This window comes from Microcebus murinus, unplaced genomic scaffold, assembly GCF_040939455.1.
Source record: "Microcebus murinus isolate Inina unplaced genomic scaffold, M.murinus_Inina_mat1.0 scaf007_hap2_Mmur4.0, whole genome shotgun sequence".
Classification (NCBI taxonomy): domain Eukaryota; kingdom Metazoa; phylum Chordata; class Mammalia; order Primates; family Cheirogaleidae; genus Microcebus; species Microcebus murinus.
Genome location: NW_027438953.1, coordinates 767,245 through 786,381, shown reverse-complemented (window position 1 = coordinate 786,381; position 19,137 = coordinate 767,245). Strand labels below are relative to the sequence as shown.

Below are 19,137 nucleotides of genomic sequence, written 5' to 3'. Positions count from 1 at the left end.
AACCTGGTCAGGGTGCTTTCTCTAAGGGGCAGACTCTTTTCCGGGCGGGCTACCGGTGTCTCTGTTTGCTCGTTTCTTTCTTCCATTTCGGGAAAGTCTTCCTTGCTGGGTGTGGAAATCTCCTATGCCTTCCCTCGCCTATTCTGTCAGCTTTCAAATTCTCTTTCAGTTGCCACCCTCACAGATGGATTAGGAAACTCTTTCCGGTGCACTCATTAGTGAAATGACCTCCAGGAAGCTGGAATCCAATATCTAATGGCCGATTTTTAGCGAGTCCACACGCCAGGGTGGTCGGGGTCCAATGCAGCCCCGGCCAGGCCCAGGCCCCTTGGACTGGGCCACAGGAGGACACGGAGGAGGGTCCCGGCCCCCACGAAGCGGTGCCGGCAGTTCTCCACGGGCTTGGGCGTTTTCCAGAGGTAGGAGATGGAGGGGACTGATTTCTTCAGCGCCCCCCAAACCACGCCACCCCACCCCACCCATGGGACACATCCCCAGAGAGAGACACCCCATACACTGGCTGTGCCCCAGCCCTGGCCCGGGGGAATAGGCGGCAGCCCACCCACAGGGCGAGGGGGGGGAGCGCAGCTGAAAGGGGTTGTGGGGGAGGGCGGCCCCTGGCTGGGGTCAAAGGGCGAGCGTCCCGCGCGTGCGCAGTCAGCGGCAGGCAGCGACGCGCTGGGGGTGGGCAGCGGGTAGGTGAAGGAGGCCGGGCGAGGAGACGAGGGAGGCTGGGAGGGCTCCACCTTGGCGAGTCCAGCCGTGGAGGCGCATCTTGTGTGAGTGTGAGTGAGTGTGAGTGTGTGTGTGTGTGTATACAGAGACAGCCCCCCGCCCCGCCCTGCCCCGCCCCGCCCCGCCCATCACCCCCGTCCCTGGGAGCCCGCGGGACCCGGCCGGCGAACTCAACCGGCCCGGCCCGGCGCGGGGCCTGGGGCGGGAGGCGGCGGCGGGGAAGCCCAGAGAGGCTCGGCTTCTTGAGCGGGGCAGGGGCGCCCTCCGCCGCCGTCTAGGGCCACACCACCCTGAACGCCCCCGATCTCGTCTGGTCTCGGAAGCTAAGCAGGGTCGGGCCCGGTTAGTACTTGGATGGGAGACCGCCTGGGAATACCGGGTGCCACAGGCTGCTGCTTTTTTTTTTTTTTTTTTTTTGCCTCTTGTTCTGTCCCCTTTCTGGGAGCGCGGCGGCGGCCCGGGGTGGGGGTCACCCCCACCCTCAGCGCCCGCCCGCGGTGCCTGGCGCCCCAGCCCGCACCGTGGGGCCTCCTCTTGTCCCAAGCCGCGACACCGCCGCCACGCGGCAGCATGCGTGGCATCTGGACTGTCAGGTCTCAGACCAAAGGTCTGCTCTGTGGGAACCGACACGCTGGAGGAAACCTTGAGAGTCTGAGAGGGGAGGGAGTTCCAGAAGAAGGCCAGGATGTCATTTTGAGGGAGTATGTGACCAGAACTCGTCCCGTTGCTTTTGGGGTTCTATGGGCTACACGCAGGAATCTTTGGTGGTGGCACCTGATGTTGGGGGATCCGGAGTCACACCCAGACCTGCTCCACAGGCCTCCTTTTACTTTTCTCTTCGGATTCATTATTTTTAAAAAGTGTCTCTTACCTCTAGGATTGCATTTTCTTTTCTCTCTCTCTTCAAGCAGATGATGGGAGTACAAGTATTCAGGTGACATGTGTTGCCCGTGCCCCCCTCCCCCCTGTGTTCTTTTTTTTTTTTTTTTTGAGACAGAGTCTCGTTTTGCTGCCCAGGCTAGAGTGAGTGCCATGGCGTCAGCCTAGCTCACAGCAACCTCAATCTCCGGGCTCAAGCAATCCTGCTGCCTCAGCCTCCCGAGTAGTTGGGACTACAGGCATGCACCACCACGCCCGGCTGTGTTTTTCTATATATATTAGTTGGCCAATTAATTTCTTTCTATTTTTAGTAGAGACGGGGTCTCGCTCTTGCTCAGGCTGGTTTCGAACTCCTGACCTGGAGCAATCCGCCCGCCTCGGCCTCCCAGAGAGCTAGGATTACAGGCGTGAGCCACCGCGCCCGGCCCCCCCTGTGTTCTTATTCATATACCTCTCATGTTGTTCCAGCGTATTGTGGGGGTACCAATGTTAAGGTCGGGTGCCTTGCCCTCTCCAAGCCTCCCCCCTCGGGTCAGAGCTTCAAGTGCGCCCATCCCCCAGTCGGTGCGCACCCACCCCATGCCTAATGGATGTGTATGCCCCTCCCCTCCCCCCACACGCCCGACACCCACCCGATGAAGGTGATTCCTCTCTGTCCACTTAGGCGTCCATCCGTTCGTACCAATTTGCTGGTGAGCGCGCTCACGTGGTGCTCGTGTGTCCATTCTTGGGATACCTGGCCTACTGGAACGGGTTCCAGCTCTGGCCAGGAGAACACGAGAGGCGCCCTCTCACCGCTGCTCCTCACAGCCGAATGGCACTCCGTGGTGTCCACGCGCCACATTTTATTCATGCACTCCTGGATGGATGGGCACTCGGGTCGCTTCCACGTCTTTGCGATTGTGAATTGTGCCCTAACTGTCACCCTAACCCTTACCCAGCCCGTCTCCACTGCCCCTGCCTGACGCACTCCTCCCCGGCCAGGCCCGTCACTGTCCTGGGCCCCCGCCTGACCGGCTCCTCCCCGCCCGGCCTGTCACCGTCCTCTGCCCCTGCCTGACATGCTCCTTCCCGCCCGCCCGGCCTCTCACCGTCCTCGGCCCCTGCCTGACCGGCTCCTCCGTCGCCTGGGCCTTCCAAGGGCTTGGTGTGGACGCTGCTTCCAGGAAGCCCTCCAGAAACCCGGCAGCAGGGTGGCCGCAGCAGTCTCCAGCAGCCGTCCCTAAGTCGCGTGAGTGCGGGGGACGTGCCCCCGCTGTGCCGCGGGGGCCCAGCCTGGTGTCTTCCCTGAGGCCCTGCGGCTGGCTGCCGGCTGGGCTGCCCCTCCCCGCAAGGGGAGAGCCGCGGAGGTGGGGACCGCCTCCTGATGGGGACGTACACGCAGCTCTCCACGTCGGATTCCGGGGCTCTCTGTCCTGCCCGAAGGCCCAGCTGGCCTGCGGGTCCTTAGAGTGGCAAAAACATCCGAAAACTGAGATTGAGGGTCCGGTGGGTGTCTGCACTTTTGTGCTGGGCACCCCAGGGAGGCCCGGGGGCTGGCTGGACAACGTGGTCTGCTGGGCGGGGGGGTTGGAGGAGCAACTGATGCCCTTTGCACTTCGGGTAGCAAGAGTCTGAGGTGTCTCTGAGCCCTGTGCCCTGTGGGGGGGGGCGGGGGGGAGGAGGAGGAGGAGGAGGAGGAGGAGGAGGAGGTGGGAAGGGCCGGGGCCTGCAGTCCTGTTCCCGGGGTGGCACGGCAAGTGGCCTCTTCCACAGGCTGCTTGGCCTGGGCTCCCTGCACCTGGGCCTTTGGAGGACCGGCCCTGTGCTTGCCAACACTTCCTGCAGGGACCCAGAGCTGGGAGGTGGCATCTCTCAGCCCTGGGTCGGGCAGAGCCCCAGCAGGCCATGCCCACAACCTCTCTCAGCACCGGTCCCCCAGAAGGCTCCTTTGGGACCAGGATTCTCTTGCGGTGACTCTTTAAGGTCTGGCCCCTGGATGGAGGGGCACCAGGAGTAGAGGAGCAGGAAGGGGAAGGGGGTGGCCATGCGAGGGGACACTTTGAGGCCGAGTCCCAGCTTCAGCCTGATCCTCCTGGGAACCCCGCTCTGAGACAAGGAGCCGGGCTTCGCATTCCCACAGCAGCCAGTCGTGGGCTGAGGACACCTGGGGCGTTGGGAACTCCCTGGCTTCTCCTTGGTTTAACATCTGGAGCTGCTTGTGAATCGCGCCGCCACACACACCCGAGCGCAGGTGTCTTCCGCACAGACTGCGGGCCTCGCTCTTCTGAATGCCGCTAGCTCGCCACCCACCCACGGGTGAACCTGGTCAGGGTGCTTTCTCTAAGGGGCAGACTCTTTTCCGGGCGGGCTACCGGTGTCTCTGTTTGCTCGTTTCTTTCTTCCATTTCGGGAAAGTCTTCCTTGCTGGGTGTGGAAATCTCCTATGCCTTCCCTCGCCTATTCTGTCAGCTTTCAAATTCTCTTTCAGTTGCCACCCTCACAGATGGATTAGGAAACTCTTTCCGGTGCACTCATTAGTGAAATGACCTCCAGGAAGCTGGAATCCAATATCTAATGGCCGATTTTTAGCGAGTCCACACGCCAGGGTGGTCGGGGTCCAATGCAGCCCCGGCCAGGCCCAGGCCCCTTGGACTGGGCCACAGGAGGACACGGAGGAGGGTCCCGGCCCCCACGAAGCGGTGCCGGCAGTTCTCCACGGGCTTGGGCGTTTTCCAGAGGTAGGAGATGGAGGGGACTGATTTCTTCAGCGCCCCCCAAACCACGCCACCCCACCCCACCCATGGGACACATCCCCAGAGAGAGACGCCCCATACACTGGCTGTGCCCCAGCCCTGGCCCGGGGGAATAGGCGGCAGCCCACCCACAGGGCGAGGGGGGGGGCGCAGCTGAAAGGGGTTGTGGGGGAGGGCGGCCCCTGGCTGGGGTCAAAGGGCGAGCGTCCCGCGCGTGCGCAGTCAGCGGCAGGCAGCGACGCGCTGGGGGTGGGCAGCGGGTAGGTGAAGGAGGCCGGGCGAGGAGACGAGGGAGGCTGGGAGGGCTCCACCTTGGCGAGTCCAGCCGTGGAGGCGCATCTTGTGTGAGTGTGAGTGAGTGTGAGTGTGTGTGTGTGTGTATACAGAGACAGCCCCCCGCCCCGCCCCGCCCCGCCCCGCCCCGCCCATCACCCCCGTCCCTGGGAGCCCGCGGGACCCGGCCGGCGAACTCAACCGGCCCGGCCCGGCGCGGGGCCTGGGGCGGGAGGCGGCGGCGGGGAAGCCCAGAGAGGCTCGGCTTCTTGAGCGGGGCAGGGGCGCCCTCCGCCGCCGTCTAGGGCCACACCACCCTGAACGCCCCCGATCTCGTCTGGTCTCGGAAGCTAAGCAGGGTCGGGCCCGGTTAGTACTTGGATGGGAGACCGCCTGGGAATACCGGGTGCCACAGGCTGCTGCTTTTTTTTTTTTTTTTTTTTTTGCCTCTTGTTCTGTCCCCTTTCTGGGAGCGCGGCGGCGGCCCGGGGTGGGGGTCACCCCCACCCTCAGCGCCCGCCCGCGGTGCCTGGCGCCCCAGCCCGCACCGTGGGGCCTCCTCTTGTCCCAAGCCGCGACACCGCCGCCACGCGGCAGCATGCGTGGCATCTGGACTGTCAGGTCTCAGACCAAAGGTCTGCTCTGTGGGAACCGACACGCTGGAGGAAACCTTGAGAGTCTGAGAGGGGAGGGAGTTCCAGAAGAAGGCCAGGATGTCATTTTGAGGGAGTATGTGACCAGAACTCGTCCCGTTGCTTTTGGGGTTCTATGGGCTACACGCAGGAATCTTTGGTGGTGGCACCTGATGTTGGGGGATCCGGAGTCACACCCAGACCTGCTCCACAGGCCTCCTTTTACTTTTCTCTTCGGATTCATTATTTTTAAAAAGTGTCTCTTACCTCTAGGATTGCATTTTCTTTTCTCTCTCTCTTCAAGCAGATGATGGGAGTACAAGTATTCAGGTGACATGTGTTGCCCGTGCCCCCCTCCCCCCTGTGTTCTTTTTTTTTTTTTTTTTTGAGACAGAGTCTCGTTTTGCTGCCCAGGCTAGAGTGAGTGCCATGGCGTCAGCCTAGCTCACAGCAACCTCAATCTCCGGGCTCAAGCAATCCTGCTGCCTCAGCCTCCCGAGTAGTTGGGACTACAGGCATGCACCACCACGCCCGGCTGTGTTTTTCTATATATATTAGTTGGCCAATTAATTTCTTTCTATTTTTAGTAGAGACGGGGTCTCGCTCTTGCTCAGGCTGGTTTCGAACTCCTGACCTGGAGCAATCCGCCCGCCTCGGCCTCCCAGAGAGCTAGGATTACAGGCGTGAGCCACCGCGCCCGGCCCCCCCTGTGTTCTTATTCATATACCTCTCATGTTGTTCCAGCGTATTGTGGGGGTACCAATGTTAAGGTCGGGTGCCTTGCCCTCTCCAAGCCTCCCCCCTCGGGTCAGAGCTTCAAGTGCGCCCATCCCCCAGTCGGTGCGCACCCACCCCATGCCTAATGGATGTGTATGCCCCTCCCCTCCCCCCACACGCCCGACACCCACCCGATGAAGGTGATTCCTCTCTGTCCACTTAGGCGTCCATCCGTTCGTACCAATTTGCTGGTGAGCGCGCTCACGTGGTGCTCGTGTGTCCATCCTTGGGATACCTGGCCTACTGGAACGGGTTCCAGCTCTGGCCAGGAGAACACGAGAGGCGCCCTCTCACCGCTGCTCCTCACAGCCGAATGGCACTCCGTGGTGTCCACGCGCCACATTTTATTCATGCACTCCTGGATGGATGGGCACTCGGGTCGCTTCCACGTCTTTGCGATTGTGAATTGTGCCCTAACTGTCACCCTAACCCTTACCCAGCCCGTCTCCACTGCCCCTGCCTGACGCACTCCTCCCCGGCCAGGCCCGTCACTGTCCTGGGCCCCCGCCTGACCGGCTCCTCCCCGCCCGGCCTGTCACCGTCCTCTGCCCCTGCCTGACATGCTCCTTCCCGCCCGCCCGGCCTCTCACCGTCCTCGGCCCCTGCCTGACCGGCTCCTCCGTCGCCTGGGCCTTCCAAGGGCTTGGTGTGGACGCTGCTTCCAGGAAGCCCTCCAGAAACCCGGCAGCAGGGTGGCCGCAGCAGTCTCCAGCAGCCGTCCCTAAGTCGCGTGAGTGCGGGGGACGTGCCCCCGCTGTGCCGCGGGGGCCCAGCCTGGTGTCTTCCCTGAGGCCCTGCGGCTGGCTGCCGGCTGGGCTGCCCCTCCCCGCAAGGGGAGAGCCGCGGAGGTGGGGACCGCCTCCTGATGGGGACGTACACGCAGCTCTCCACGTCGGATTCCGGGGCTCTCTGTCCTGCCCGAAGGCCCAGCTGGCCTGCGGGTCCTTAGAGTGGCAAAAACATCCGAAAACTGAGATTGAGGGTCCGGTGGGTGTCTGCACTTTTGTGCTGGGCACCCCAGGGAGGCCCGGGGGCTGGCTGGACAACGTGGTCTGCTGGGCGGGGGGGTTGGAGGAGCAACTGATGCCCTTTGCACTTCGGGTAGCAAGAGTCTGAGGTGTCTCTGAGCCCTGTGCCCTGTGGGGGGGGGCGGGGGGGAGGAGGAGGAGGAGGAGGAGGAGGAGGAGGAGGAGGAGGAGGTGGGAAGGGCCGGGGCCTGCAGTCCTGTTCCCGGGGTGGCACGGCAAGTGGCCTCTTCCACAGGCTGCTTGGCCTGGGCTCCCTGCACCTGGGCCTTTGGAGGACCGGCCCTGTGCTTGCCAACACTTCCTGCAGGGACCCAGAGCTGGGAGGTGGCATCTCTCAGCCCTGGGTCGGGCAGAGCCCCAGCAGGCCATGCCCACAACCTCTCTCAGCACCGGTCCCCCAGAAGGCTCCTTTGGGACCAGGATTCTCTTGCGGTGACTCTTTAAGGTCTGGCCCCTGGATGGAGGGGCACCAGGAGTAGAGGAGCAGGAAGGGGAAGGGGGTGGCCATGCGAGGGGACACTTTGAGGCCGAGTCCCAGCTTCAGCCTGATCCTCCTGGGAACCCCGCTCTGAGACAAGGAGCCGGGCTTCGCATTCCCACAGCAGCCAGTCGTGGGCTGAGGACACCTGGGGCGTTGGGAACTCCCTGGCTTCTCCTTGGTTTAACATCTGGAGCTGCTTGTGAATCGCGCCGCCACACACACCCGAGCGCAGGTGTCTTCCGCACAGACTGCGGGCCTCGCTCTTCTGAATGCCGCTAGCTCGCCACCCACCCACGGGTGAACCTGGTCAGGGTGCTTTCTCTAAGGGGCAGACTCTTTTCCGGGCGGGCTACCGGTGTCTCTGTTTGCTCGTTTCTTTCTTCCATTTCGGGAAAGTCTTCCTTGCTGGGTGTGGAAATCTCCTATGCCTTCCCTCGCCTATTCTGTCAGCTTTCAAATTCTCTTTCAGTTGCCACCCTCACAGATGGATTAGGAAACTCTTTCCGGTGCACTCATTAGTGAAATGACCTCCAGGAAGCTGGAATCCAATATCTAATGGCCGATTTTTAGCGAGTCCACACGCCAGGGTGGTCGGGGTCCAATGCAGCCCCGGCCAGGCCCAGGCCCCTTGGACTGGGCCACAGGAGGACACGGAGGAGGGTCCCGGCCCCCACGAAGCGGTGCCGGCAGTTCTCCACGGGCTTGGGCGTTTTCCAGAGGTAGGAGATGGAGGGGACTGATTTCTTCAGCGCCCCCCAAACCACGCCACCCCACCCCACCCATGGGACACATCCCCAGAGAGAGACGCCCCATACACTGGCTGTGCCCCAGCCCTGGCCCGGGGGAATAGGCGGCAGCCCACCCACAGGGCGAGGGGGGGGGCGCAGCTGAAAGGGGTTGTGGGGGAGGGCGGCCCCTGGCTGGGGTCAAAGGGCGAGCGTCCCGCGCGTGCGCAGTCAGCGGCAGGCAGCGACGCGCTGGGGGTGGGCAGCGGGTAGGTGAAGGAGGCCGGGCGAGGAGACGAGGGAGGCTGGGAGGGCTCCACCTTGGCGAGTCCAGCCGTGGAGGCGCATCTTGTGTGAGTGTGAGTGAGTGTGAGTGTGTGTGTGTGTGTATACAGAGACAGCCCCCCGCCCCGCCCCGCCCCGCCCCGCCCCGCCCATCACCCCCGTCCCTGGGAGCCCGCGGGACCCGGCCGGCGAACTCAACCGGCCCGGCCCGGCGCGGGGCCTGGGGCGGGAGGCGGCGGCGGGGAAGCCCAGAGAGGCTCGGCTTCTTGAGCGGGGCAGGGGCGCCCTCCGCCGCCGTCTAGGGCCACACCACCCTGAACGCCCCCGATCTCGTCTGGTCTCGGAAGCTAAGCAGGGTCGGGCCCGGTTAGTACTTGGATGGGAGACCGCCTGGGAATACCGGGTGCCACAGGCTGCTGCTTTTTTTTTTTTTTTTTTTTTGCCTCTTGTTCTGTCCCCTTTCTGGGAGCGCGGCGGCGGCCCGGGGTGGGGGTCACCCCCACCCTCAGCGCCCGCCCGCGGTGCCTGGCGCCCCAGCCCGCACCGTGGGGCCTCCTCTTGTCCCAAGCCGCGACACCGCCGCCACGCGGCAGCATGCGTGGCATCTGGACTGTCAGGTCTCAGACCAAAGGTCTGCTCTGTGGGAACCGACACGCTGGAGGAAACCTTGAGAGTCTGAGAGGGGAGGGAGTTCCAGAAGAAGGCCAGGATGTCATTTTGAGGGAGTATGTGACCAGAACTCGTCCCGTTGCTTTTGGGGTTCTATGGGCTACACGCAGGAATCTTTGGTGGTGGCACCTGATGTTGGGGGATCCGGAGTCACACCCAGACCTGCTCCACAGGCCTCCTTTTACTTTTCTCTTCGGATTCATTATTTTTAAAAAGTGTCTCTTACCTCTAGGATTGCATTTTCTTTTCTCTCTCTCTTCAAGCAGATGATGGGAGTACAAGTATTCAGGTGACATGTGTTGCCCGTGCCCCCCTCCCCCCTGTGTTCTTTTTTTTTTTTTTTTTTGAGACAGAGTCTCGTTTTGCTGCCCAGGCTAGAGTGAGTGCCATGGCGTCAGCCTAGCTCACAGCAACCTCAATCTCCGGGCTCAAGCAATCCTGCTGCCTCAGCCTCCCGAGTAGTTGGGACTACAGGCATGCACCACCACGCCCGGCTGTGTTTTTCTATATATATTAGTTGGCCAATTAATTTCTTTCTATTTTTAGTAGAGACGGGGTCTCGCTCTTGCTCAGGCTGGTTTCGAACTCCTGACCTGGAGCAATCCGCCCGCCTCGGCCTCCCAGAGAGCTAGGATTACAGGCGTGAGCCACCGCGCCCGGCCCCCCCTGTGTTCTTATTCATATACCTCTCATGTTGTTCCAGCGTATTGTGGGGGTACCAATGTTAAGGTCGGGTGCCTTGCCCTCTCCAAGCCTCCCCCCTCGGGTCAGAGCTTCAAGTGCGCCCATCCCCCAGTCGGTGCGCACCCACCCCATGCCTAATGGATGTGTATGCCCCTCCCCTCCCCCCACACGCCCGACACCCACCCGATGAAGGTGATTCCTCTCTGTCCACTTAGGCGTCCATCCGTTCGTACCAATTTGCTGGTGAGCGCGCTCACGTGGTGCTCGTGTGTCCATTCTTGGGATACCTGGCCTACTGGAACGGGTTCCAGCTCTGGCCAGGAGAACACGAGAGGCGCCCTCTCACCGCTGCTCCTCACAGCCGAATGGCACTCCGTGGTGTCCACGCGCCACATTTTATTCATGCACTCCTGGATGGATGGGCACTCGGGTCGCTTCCACGTCTTTGCGATTGTGAATTGTGCCCTAACTGTCACCCTAACCCTTACCCAGCCCGTCTCCACTGCCCCTGCCTGACGCACTCCTCCCCGGCCAGGCCCGTCACTGTCCTGGGCCCCCGCCTGACCGGCTCCTCCCCGCCCGGCCTGTCACCGTCCTCTGCCCCTGCCTGACATGCTCCTTCCCGCCCGCCCGGCCTCTCACCGTCCTCGGCCCCTGCCTGACCGGCTCCTCCGTCGCCTGGGCCTTCCAAGGGCTTGGTGTGGACGCTGCTTCCAGGAAGCCCTCCAGAAACCCGGCAGCAGGGTGGCCGCAGCAGTCTCCAGCAGCCGTCCCTAAGTCGCGTGAGTGCGGGGGACGTGCCCCCGCTGTGCCGCGGGGGCCCAGCCTGGTGTCTTCCCTGAGGCCCTGCGGCTGGCTGCCGGCTGGGCTGCCCCTCCCCGCAAGGGGAGAGCCGCGGAGGTGGGGACCGCCTCCTGATGGGGACGTACACGCAGCTCTCCACGTCGGATTCCGGGGCTCTCTGTCCTGCCCGAAGGCCCAGCTGGCCTGCGGGTCCTTAGAGTGGCAAAAACATCCGAAAACTGAGATTGAGGGTCCGGTGGGTGTCTGCACTTTTGTGCTGGGCACCCCAGGGAGGCCCGGGGGCTGGCTGGACAACGTGGTCTGCTGGGCGGGGGGGTTGGAGGAGCAACTGATGCCCTTTGCACTTCGGGTAGCAAGAGTCTGAGGTGTCTCTGAGCCCTGTGCCCTGTGGGGGGGGGCGGGGGGGAGGAGGAGGAGGAGGAGGAGGAGGAGGAGGAGGTGGGAAGGGCCGGGGCCTGCAGTCCTGTTCCCGGGGTGGCACGGCAAGTGGCCTCTTCCACAGGCTGCTTGGCCTGGGCTCCCTGCACCTGGGCCTTTGGAGGACCGGCCCTGTGCTTGCCAACACTTCCTGCAGGGACCCAGAGCTGGGAGGTGGCATCTCTCAGCCCTGGGTCGGGCAGAGCCCCAGCAGGCCATGCCCACAACCTCTCTCAGCACCGGTCCCCCAGAAGGCTCCTTTGGGACCAGGATTCTCTTGCGGTGACTCTTTAAGGTCTGGCCCCTGGATGGAGGGGCACCAGGAGTAGAGGAGCAGGAAGGGGAAGGGGGTGGCCATGCGAGGGGACACTTTGAGGCCGAGTCCCAGCTTCAGCCTGATCCTCCTGGGAACCCCGCTCTGAGACAAGGAGCCGGGCTTCGCATTCCCACAGCAGCCAGTCGTGGGCTGAGGACACCTGGGGCGTTGGGAACTCCCTGGCTTCTCCTTGGTTTAACATCTGGAGCTGCTTGTGAATCGCGCCGCCACACACACCCGAGCGCAGGTGTCTTCCGCACAGACTGCGGGCCTCGCTCTTCTGAATGCCGCTAGCTCGCCACCCACCCACGGGTGAACCTGGTCAGGGTGCTTTCTCTAAGGGGCAGACTCTTTTCCGGGCGGGCTACCGGTGTCTCTGTTTGCTCGTTTCTTTCTTCCATTTCGGGAAAGTCTTCCTTGCTGGGTGTGGAAATCTCCTATGCCTTCCCTCGCCTATTCTGTCAGCTTTCAAATTCTCTTTCAGTTGCCACCCTCACAGATGGATTAGGAAACTCTTTCCGGTGCACTCATTAGTGAAATGACCTCCAGGAAGCTGGAATCCAATATCTAATGGCCGATTTTTAGCGAGTCCACACGCCAGGGTGGTCGGGGTCCAATGCAGCCCCGGCCAGGCCCAGGCCCCTTGGACTGGGCCACAGGAGGACACGGAGGAGGGTCCCGGCCCCCACGAAGCGGTGCCGGCGGTTCTCCACGGGCTTGGGCGTTTTCCAGAGGTAGGAGATGGAGGGGACTGATTTCTTCAGCGCCCCCCAAACCACGCCACCCCACCCCACCCATGGGACACATCCCCAGAGAGAGACGCCCCATACACTGGCTGTGCCCCAGCCCTGGCCCGGGGGAATAGGCGGCAGCCCACCCACAGGGCGAGGGGGGGGGCACAGCTGAAAGGGGTTGTGGGGGAGGGCGGCCCCTGGCTGGGGTCAAAGGGCGAGCGTCCCGCGCGTGCGCAGTCAGCGGCAGGCAGCGACGCGCTGGGGGTGGGCAGCGGGTAGGTGAAGGAGGCCGGGCGAGGAGACGAGGGAGGCTGGGAGGGCTCCACCTTGGCGAGTCCAGCCGTGGAGGCGCATCTTGTGTGAGTGTGAGTGAGTGTGAGTGTGTGTGTGTGTGTATACAGAGACAGCCCCCCGCCCCGCCCCGCCCCGCCCCGCCCCGCCCATCACCCCCGTCCCTGGGAGCCCGCGGGACCCGGCCGGCGAACTCAACCGGCCCGGCCCGGCGCGGGGCCTGGGGCGGGAGGCGGCGGCGGGGAAGCCCAGAGAGGCTCGGCTTCTTGAGCGGGGCAGGGGCGCCCTCCGCCGCCGTCTAGGGCCACACCACCCTGAACGCCCCCGATCTCGTCTGGTCTCGGAAGCTAAGCAGGGTCGGGCCCGGTTAGTACTTGGATGGGAGACCGCCTGGGAATACCGGGTGCCACAGGCTGCTGCTTTTTTTTTTTTTTTTTTTTTGCCTCTTGTTCTGTCCCCTTTCTGGGAGCGCGGCGGCGGCCCGGGGTGGGGGTCACCCCCACCCTCAGCGCCCGCCCGCGGTGCCTGGCGCCCCAGCCCGCACCGTGGGGCCTCCTCTTGTCCCAAGCCGCGACACCGCCGCCACGCGGCAGCATGCGTGGCATCTGGACTGTCAGGTCTCAGACCAAAGGTCTGCTCTGTGGGAACCGACACGCTGGAGGAAACCTTGAGAGTCTGAGAGGGGAGGGAGTTCCAGAAGAAGGCCAGGATGTCATTTTGAGGGAGTATGTGACCAGAACTCGTCCCGTTGCTTTTGGGGTTCTATGGGCTACACGCAGGAATCTTTGGTGGTGGCACCTGATGTTGGGGGATCCGGAGTCACACCCAGACCTGCTCCACAGGCCTCCTTTTACTTTTCTCTTCGGATTCATTATTTTTAAAAAGTGTCTCTTACCTCTAGGATTGCATTTTCTTTTCTCTCTCTCTTCAAGCAGATGATGGGAGTACAAGTATTCAGGTGACATGTGTTGCCCGTGCCCCCCTCCCCCCTGTGTTCTTTTTTTTTTTTTTTTTGAGACAGAGTCTCGTTTTGCTGCCCAGGCTAGAGTGAGTGCCATGGCGTCAGCCTAGCTCACAGCAACCTCAATCTCCGGGCTCAAGCAATCCTGCTGCCTCAGCCTCCCGAGTAGTTGGGACTACAGGCATGCACCACCACGCCCGGCTGTGTTTTTCTATATATATTAGTTGGCCAATTAATTTCTTTCTATTTTTAGTAGAGACGGGGTCTCGCTCTTGCTCAGGCTGGTTTCGAACTCCTGACCTGGAGCAATCCGCCCGCCTCGGCCTCCCAGAGAGCTAGGATTACAGGCGTGAGCCACCGCGCCCGGCCCCCCCTGTGTTCTTATTCATATACCTCTCATGTTGTTCCAGCGTATTGTGGGGGTACCAATGTTAAGGTCGGGTGCCTTGCCCTCTCCAAGCCTCCCCCCTCGGGTCAGAGCTTCAAGTGCGCCCATCCCCCAGTCGGTGCGCACCCACCCCATGCCTAATGGATGTGTATGCCCCTCCCCTCCCCCCACACGCCCGACACCCACCCGATGAAGGTGATTCCTCTCTGTCCACTTAGGCGTCCATCCGTTCGTACCAATTTGCTGGTGAGCGCGCTCACGTGGTGCTCGTGTGTCCATTCTTGGGATACCTGGCCTACTGGAACGGGTTCCAGCTCTGGCCAGGAGAACACGAGAGGCGCCCTCTCACCGCTGCTCCTCACAGCCGAATGGCACTCCGTGGTGTCCACGCGCCACATTTTATTCATGCACTCCTGGATGGATGGGCACTCGGGTCGCTTCCACGTCTTTGCGATTGTGAATTGTGCCCTAACTGTCACCCTAACCCTTACCCAGCCCGTCTCCACTGCCCCTGCCTGACGCACTCCTCCCCGGCCAGGCCCGTCACTGTCCTGGGCCCCCGCCTGACCGGCTCCTCCCCGCCCGGCCTGTCACCGTCCTCTGCCCCTGCCTGACATGCTCCTTCCCGCCCGCCCGGCCTCTCACCGTCCTCGGCCCCTGCCTGACCGGCTCCTCCGTCGCCTGGGCCTTCCAAGGGCTTGGTGTGGACGCTGCTTCCAGGAAGCCCTCCAGAAACCCGGCAGCAGGGTGGCCGCAGCAGTCTCCAGCAGCCGTCCCTAAGTCGCGTGAGTGCGGGGGACGTGCCCCCGCTGTGCCGCGGGGGCCCAGCCTGGTGTCTTCCCTGAGGCCCTGCGGCTGGCTGCCGGCTGGGCTGCCCCTCCCCGCAAGGGGAGAGCCGCGGAGGTGGGGACCGCCTCCTGATGGGGACGTACACGCAGCTCTCCACGTCGGATTCCGGGGCTCTCTGTCCTGCCCGAAGGCCCAGCTGGCCTGCGGGTCCTTAGAGTGGCAAAAACATCCGAAAACTGAGATTGAGGGTCCGGTGGGTGTCTGCACTTTTGTGCTGGGCACCCCAGGGAGGCCCGGGGGCTGGCTGGACAACGTGGTCTGCTGGGCGGGGGGGTTGGAGGAGCAACTGATGCCCTTTGCACTTCGGGTAGCAAGAGTCTGAGGTGTCTCTGAGCCCTGTGCCCTGTGGGGGGGGGCGGGGGGGAGGAGGAGGAGGAGGAGGAGGAGGAGGAGGAGGTGGGAAGGGCCGGGGCCTGCAGTCCTGTTCCCGGGGTGGCACGGCAAGTGGCCTCTTCCACAGGCTGCTTGGCCTGGGCTCCCTGCACCTGGGCCTTTGGAGGACCGGCCCTGTGCTTGCCAACACTTCCTGCAGGGACCCAGAGCTGGGAGGTGGCATCTCTCAGCCCTGGGTCGGGCAGAGCCCCAGCAGGCCATGCCCACAACCTCTCTCAGCACCGGTCCCCCAGAAGGCTCCTTTGGGACCAGGATTCTCTTGCGGTGACTCTTTAAGGTCTGGCCCCTGGATGGAGGGGCACCAGGAGTAGAGGAGCAGGAAGGGGAAGGGGGTGGCCATGCGAGGGGACACTTTGAGGCCGAGTCCCAGCTTCAGCCTGATCCTCCTGGGAACCCCGCTCTGAGACAAGGAGCCGGGCTTCGCATTCCCACAGCAGCCAGTCGTGGGCTGAGGACACCTGGGGCGTTGGGAACTCCCTGGCTTCTCCTTGGTTTAACATCTGGAGCTGCTTGTGAATCGCGCCGCCACACACACCCGAGCGCAGGTGTCTTCCGCACAGACTGCGGGCCTCGCTCTTCTGAATGCCGCTAGCTCGCCACCCACCCACGGGTGAACCTGGTCAGGGTGCTTTCTCTAAGGGGCAGACTCTTTTCCGGGCGGGCTACCGGTGTCTCTGTTTGCTCGTTTCTTTCTTCCATTTCGGGAAAGTCTTCCTTGCTGGGTGTGGAAATCTCCTATGCCTTCCCTCGCCTATTCTGTCAGCTTTCAAATTCTCTTTCAGTTGCCACCCTCACAGATGGATTAGGAAACTCTTTCCGGTGCACTCATTAGTGAAATGACCTCCAGGAAGCTGGAATCCAATATCTAATGGCCGATTTTTAGCGAGTCCACACGCCAGGGTGGTCGGGGTCCAATGCAGCCCCGGCCAGGCCCAGGCCCCTTGGACTGGGCCACAGGAGGACACGGAGGAGGGTCCCGGCCCCCACGAAGCGGTGCCGGCAGTTCTCCACGGGCTTGGGCGTTTTCCAGAGGTAGGAGATGGAGGGGACTGATTTCTTCAGCGCCCCCCAAACCACGCCACCCCACCCCACCCATGGGACACATCCCCAGAGAGAGACGCCCCATACACTGGCTGTGCCCCAGCCCTGGCCCGGGGGAATAGGCGGCAGCCCACCCACAGGGCGAGGGGGGGGCGCAGCTGAAAGGGGTTGTGGGGGAGGGCGGCCCCTGGCTGGGGTCAAAGGGCGAGCGTCCCGCGCGTGCGCAGTCAGCGGCAGGCAGCGACGCGCTGGGGGTGGGCAGCGGGTAGGTGAAGGAGGCCGGGCGAGGAGACGAGGGAGGCTGGGAGGGCTCCACCTTGGCGAGTCCAGCCGTGGAGGTGCATCTTGTGTGAGTGTGAGTGAGTGTGAGTGTGTGTGTGTGTGTATACAGAGACAGCCCCCCGCCCCGCCCCGCCCCGCCCATCACCCCCGTCCCTGGGAGCCCGCGGGACCCGGCCGGCGAACTCAACCGGCCCGGCCCGGCGCGGGGCCTGGGGCGGGAGGCGGCGGCGGGGAAGCCCAGAGAGGCTCGGCTTCTTGAGCGGGGCAGGGGCGCCCTCCGCCGCCGTCTAGGGCCACACCACCCTGAACGCCCCCGATCTCGTCTGGTCTCGGAAGCTAAGCAGGGTCGGGCCCGGTTAGTACTTGGATGGGAGACCGCCTGGGAATACCGGGTGCCACAGGCTGCTGCTTTTTTTTTTTTTTTTTTTTTGCCTCTTGTTCTGTCCCCTTTCTGGGAGCGCGGCGGCGGCCCGGGGTGGGGGTCACCCCCACCCTCAGCGCCCGCCCGCGGTGCCTGGCGCCCCAGCCCGCACCGTGGGGCCTCCTCTTGTCCCAAGCCGCGACACCACCGCCACGCGGCAGCATGCGTGGCATCTGGACTGTCAGGTCTCAGACCAAAGGTCTGCTCTGTGGGAACCGACACGCTGGAGGAAACCTTGAGAGTCTGAGAGGGGAGGGAGTTCCAGAAGAAGGCCAGGATGTCATTTTGAGGGAGTATGTGACCAGAACTCGTCCCGTTGCTTTTGGGGTTCTATGGGCTACACGCAGGAATCTTTGGTGGTGGCACCTGATGTTGGGGGATCCGGAGTCACACCCAGACCTGCTCCACAGGCCTCCTTTTACTTTTCTCTTCGGATTCATTATTTTTAAAAAGTGTCTCTTACCTCTAGGATTGCATTTTCTTTTCTCTCTCTCTTCAAGCAGATGATGGGAGTACAAGTATTCAGGTGACATGTGTTGCCCGTGCCCCCCTCCCCCCTGTGGTCTTTTTTTTTTTTTTTTTTGAGACAGAGTCTCGTTTTGCTGCCCAGGCTAGAGTGAGTGCCATGGCGTCAGCCTAGCTCACAGCAACCTCAATCTCCGGGCTCAAGCAATCCTGCTGCCTCAGCCTCCCGAGTAGTTGGGACTACAGGCATGCACCACCACGCCCGGCTGTGTTTTTCTATATATATTAGTTGGCCAATTAATTTCTTTCTATTTTTAGTAGAGACGGGGTCTCGCTCTTGCTCAGGCTGGTTTCGAACTCCTGACCTGGAGCAATCCACCCGCCTCGGCCTCCCAGAGAGCTAGGATTACAGGCGTGAGCCACCGCGCCCGGCCCCCCCTGTGTTCTTATTCATATACCTCTCATGTTGTTCCAGCGTATTGTGGGGGTACCAATGTTAAGGTCGGGTGCCTTGCCCTCTCCAAGCCTCCCCCCTCGGGTCAGAGCTTCAAGTGCGCCCATCCCCCAGTCGGTGCGCACCCACCCCATGCCTAATGGATGTGTATGCCCCTCCCCTCCCCCCACACGCCCGACACCCACCCGATGAAGGTGATTCCTCTCTGTCCACTTAGGCGTCCATCCGTTCGTACCAATTTGCTGGTGAGCGCGCTCACGTGGTGCTCGTGTGTCCATTCTTGGGATACCTGGCCTACTGGAACGGGTTCCAGCTCTGGCCAGGAGAACACGAGAGGCGCCCTCTCACCGCTGCTCCTCACAGCCGAATGGCACTCCGTGGTGTCCACGCGCCACATTTTATTCATGCACTCCTGGATGGATGGGCACTCGGGTCGCTTCCACGTCTTTGCGATTGTGAATTGTGCCCTAACTGTCACCCTAACCCTTACCCAGCCCGTCTCCACTGCCCCTGCCTGACGCACTCCTCCCCGGCCAGGCCCGTCACTGTCCTGGGCCCCCGCCTGACCGGCTCCTCCCCGCCCGGCCTGTCACCGTCCTCTGCCCCTGCCTGACATGCTCCTTCCCGCCCGCCCGGCCTCTCACCGTCCTCGGCCCCTGCCTGACCGGCTCCTCCGTCGCCTGGGCCTTCCAAGGGCTTGGTGTGGACGCTGCTTCCAGGAAGCCCTCCAGAAACCCGGCAGCAGGGTGGCCGCAGCAGTCTCCAGCAGCCGTCCCTAAGTCGCGTGAGTGCGGGGGACGTGCCCCCGCTGTGCCGCGGGGGCCCAGCCTGGTGTCTTCCCTGAGGCCCTGCGGCTGGCTGCCGGCTGGGCTGCCCCTCCCCGCAAGGGGAGAGCCGCGGAGGTGGGGACCGCCTCCTGATGGGGACGTACACGCAGCTCTCCACGTCGGATTCCGGGGCTCTCTGTCCTGCCCGAAGGCCCAGCTGGCCTGCGGGTCCTTAGAGTGGCAAAAACATCCGAAAACTGAGATTGAGGGTCCGGTGGGTGTCTGCACTTTTGTGCTGGGCACCCCAGGGAGGCCCGGGGGCTGGCTGGACAACGTGGTCTGCTGGGCGGGGGGGTTGGAGGAGCAACTGATGCCCTTTGCACTTCGGGTAGCAAGAGTCTGAGGTGTCTCTGAGCCCTGTGCCCTGTGGGGGGGGGCGGGGGGGAGGAGGAGGAGGAGGAGGAGGAGGAGGAGGAGGTGGGAAGGGCCGGGGCCTGCAGTCCTGTTCCCGGGGTGGCACGGCAAGTGGCCTCTTCCACAGGCTGCTTGGCCTGGGCTCCCTGCACCTGGGCCTTTGGAGGACCGGCCCTGTGCTTGCCAACACTTCCTGCAGGGACCCAGAGCTGGGAGGTGGCATCTCTCAGCCCTGGG

At 63.1% G+C, this 19,137-nt stretch overlaps 5 non-coding genes across 5 annotated transcripts; all 5 read left to right on the top strand.

The window, feature by feature from the left end:
- The first annotated feature begins 1,007 nt into the window (after window positions 1–1,007).
- LOC142866763 (5S ribosomal RNA) lies at window positions 1,008–1,126 on the top strand. Its single transcript, XR_012916593.1, has one exon. It is a non-coding gene; the product is annotated as a 5S ribosomal RNA (ribosomal RNA).
- A 3,795-nt stretch (window positions 1,127–4,921) lies between these two features.
- LOC142866762 (5S ribosomal RNA) lies at window positions 4,922–5,040 on the top strand. Its single transcript, XR_012916592.1, has one exon. It is a non-coding gene; the product is annotated as a 5S ribosomal RNA (ribosomal RNA).
- A 3,806-nt stretch (window positions 5,041–8,846) lies between these two features.
- On the top strand, window positions 8,847–8,965 carry LOC142866761 (5S ribosomal RNA). The gene has a single exon (XR_012916591.1). It is a non-coding gene; the product is annotated as a 5S ribosomal RNA (ribosomal RNA).
- A 3,796-nt stretch (window positions 8,966–12,761) lies between these two features.
- Window positions 12,762–12,880, top strand: LOC142866760 (5S ribosomal RNA). The gene has a single exon (XR_012916590.1). It is a non-coding gene; the product is annotated as a 5S ribosomal RNA (ribosomal RNA).
- Window positions 12,881–16,664: 3,784 nt separating this feature from the next.
- Window positions 16,665–16,783, top strand: LOC142866758 (5S ribosomal RNA). Its single transcript, XR_012916588.1, has one exon. It is a non-coding gene; the product is annotated as a 5S ribosomal RNA (ribosomal RNA).
- Window positions 16,784–19,137: the final 2,354 nt, after the last annotated feature.